Raw genomic sequence first — 3476 nt, 5'->3', positions numbered from 1 at the left:
TTCCAAGCTTCCCTAACTGCATCATGGCAACCCACATGTTCAAACCAATAATTTTCAAACCTAAAAGTTTTCGTTTTACAGTAATCACGAGGAGTTAACGTTAGAAGTAAAGGAGAATGGTCCGAAAGGAATCTAGGCAAATGATTAACTAAACACGAATCAAAAAGATTAGCCCAAACCAAATTAACTAGGCATCGATCGAGACGAGCCCATCGTCGAGCTAATCCTTGTTGATTGTTGCACCAGGTAAATTGAGAACCTATGAAATTAACGTCCAGCATATTGTTAGAAGCAATGAAATCAACAAACACATCAGCTTTCCTTTTATAATAATAATGATTACCACCTCTATGCTCTTCCTGAGAAATCACTGCATTAAAATCACCAAGGATTAACCAAGGAATATTAATCGCATTCATACCTGATAACTCTTTCCAGAGGATGCGTTGACCTTGGATAGTATTAGCATTGTACACAGTTGAAATAATCCAGGTCCTATGGCAATCTGTAGTAATAATCAAATGCAGAGCGAGCCTAGATCTTACCAGGGGAGTAACATATCCAATTTTGTGGTTCCAGATAGTGAGAATCCCACCAGAAAAACCTACTGCAAGAATAGCTGCCCACATCCACTGAGACTTGAGTTTAGAACAAAACTTTTGAAGCCTGGCATCATTAGCCCTAGTCTCTACCAAACAAATAACGACAGGTTTGTACTTCCTCATGAGATGAAGAATCCTGGACATGGTATCGCGGCCTGATAAACCCCTACAGTTCCAGCATATAAATTTAGTACGATCTACGATCATGGAAAAGATTAAGAAACCAAGTAAAAACCAGAACATGATAAAGATCACAAAAAGGATCTTGGACATGGGAGCAAGTAAACTTTATCAAACTAAGAAGTTGAGACTCAGGGAACTTCCCCCTCAACTACAACCCTCCCTTTCTTGTGAGAGGTCATCTGATTCTGGGCTATCTTCCGGGATAACACTTCCTTGCGATGGTTGCTCTGAAACTGCATCAATGTCTGTGAGTCCTCCGGCTCCATAGGATCCTCCGTGCCCACTGAATCATCTTCTGCATCTTCGGAGTCACTCATGTCTTGATCTGAGTTACTAGAATCCTGAGGAGCCGGATTCAAGGCTAGGAGAACTTTGTCTACTATCTTCTGATGGTCCACCGGAGGGTCCATACTCTCTGAGCTTCCTTTCAAAAGAGTGGAGGTACGAAGAATGGGGGATAGACCAGAAGATTCCAGCTGTTCAGAGATGACTTCTTTTCCTTTATTATTAGCGACCTGGGGAACAGCCACAGGTGCCTTGTCAGAATCCCCACTACCCATGAGACTCGGCGAAGTCTCTAGAGCCAAAGGAGCCTCGGGAGGCGAACCTCTGCAGACATATGTTGCCTTGCCTCCCTTTGTCCCTTTATCCAAAAGGATTTCATAATCAGGGTTTAATTCTAGGGACCCGGGGCCAACATTGTCAGAGAAAGGAACCGTTCCATCAACAGCCGTTTTGGAGACGCGTGCCCTCCCAGAGACCGAGCCTCCTCTGCCTCTCCATGACACAGAACCACGTGTCACGCATGCGTCGCCTATCCTGGGGATCGAGACGTTGGGATGAGAAAGACTGGGGTCACGTGAGTTCATATGCGCTGCACGTGATCCCGAACCTCTGGAACCACCAGCGCCACCACGCCCTCCGCCGCGACCTCGTCTCCTCGATACCAACATCCAAGGCCCATAGTCACTCTTGGTCGGCTCTTCCGATCTAACCGGCTCATCCGATATGTCCGCCCGTGTGGGGTCCAACTCTACCTCCATACCTTCACTCGTCGGATTCGGAACCTCCCTGACCTCTTGCCTTTGCCGACCTATCATGTCGTTGCAATGGGGTGGAGAGGAGGGTTCCGTACTCCCCGAGCTCCGGCGGCTGCAGTTGTTGGACCCATGACCTACGATGCCACACTTATAGCAGAACGTTGGGAGACGTTCGTAAAGCACGACCACAAAAACCCGATGGTCCTCGTCTCCTATCCAAAAACCTTGTTTCAGAGGTTTAGCGAGGTCGATTTCAACGCAAATCCTTGCATATTTAGACCTGGATAACGATGAAGTAAACTCGTCAATTTTAAGTAATCGACCAAACAAAGCAGTTACCGTCTCCAAAGACTCCCCATCCCAGAACTCGATGGGTAGGTTGTGTAACTGGATCCAAATTGCCGCTGTGGAGAGCTTGGTGAAGGCCGGCTCGAAAAAAGGTTGCCACGGAGCTAGCTGCAATACGATGTCGTTCACCGCCCAAGGACCCTCAAACATCAGGCGTTGCATGGAGTCCTGGTTCTCACAACGGATCAACAAGTAGCCGTTTGGTAGGTCTGATATTTGAACAGCGCCTAGATCTTTCCATTTGGAGCTGAGGATTTCCTTGACTTGCTCAAACGGAGGAGCTTTTCCGAAAAACTTTCCGTAGAGAGAGGTCTGGAAGCGTAAGCTCGCCCTCGACACAGTATCACGGTCCATCCGGATAAACTCTGAAGTACTCGCTTTCAGTTTGTTCAGGACCGGCCCTTCAACCAACGGGGATGAAGCATATCTCTTCAGAGCCGTTGCAGCAATATCCGCCCAGGTTTTCCCTATCAGGAAAGAAGGTGGGGGATCTCCCCCACTTGCCATGGCAAGGGGGGCAGAGAGGCCGACAAAGAAAAGGAACTGGGACTTGGGAGAACTTGAGAAAGGCACTTGTTTCTCGTGGAGAACCGCTGAAGGGAAATGAACCTTGTCTCGCCACGCACGGAAAATCCTTGATGTTTGGGTTCTTGATCTTTGGTAGCTCTTTGTTTTGGCCTGCGGCGCCTGATCAGCCTGTTGTTTCAGCTGATGATTGTGCAAAGGCTCCGCTCCCTCCTTTACTCATCTCTTAGTGTTACTATCCCCTCAAATTATCCATGTTTGGTCATGGAACAACCCAGTGTTGACATTGTATTATTCATAGTTAACCAATCAAAATGAGTTATTTGGTATAGGAATTTTTTAATAGAAATTAATTAATTAATTAAATATTACTATTGATAGATATATAGATATATTATAAATGATTATTGATTGTGGTAACACGGATGTAATTTTGTGCTCTGGTAAATCATAGATTTGTTTTATTTTATGTTGTTGTGTGTGTGTGCGCATTGGACATTTTATCAATTTTTCTTATTTGCCTCCCGTTATTACAATCGAGGTTGAATGAATTGACTCGGCCCAGTCGCTCTCCAGGCTCAAATGCTGAACAAACGAGTGAACACAGATAACAGTAAAGTTTAATTTGAGGTAAACTAGTCATAGGTTAATATGATAAAAAAATCAAACTCCATGAATAAACAGATTGATAATTACGAGTGTCTACATGCTACAATACTCATCATCAAGAGGATATTCATCCACAATAAGCAAACAATTTAAATCAAACTCCATCAGA

The sequence above is a fragment of the Dioscorea cayenensis genome, chromosome 14 (genome assembly GCF_009730915.1).
Source record: "Dioscorea cayenensis subsp. rotundata cultivar TDr96_F1 chromosome 14, TDr96_F1_v2_PseudoChromosome.rev07_lg8_w22 25.fasta, whole genome shotgun sequence".
NCBI lineage: Eukaryota > Viridiplantae > Streptophyta > Magnoliopsida > Dioscoreales > Dioscoreaceae > Dioscorea > Dioscorea cayenensis.
This window is presented reverse-complemented; position numbering follows the sequence as displayed.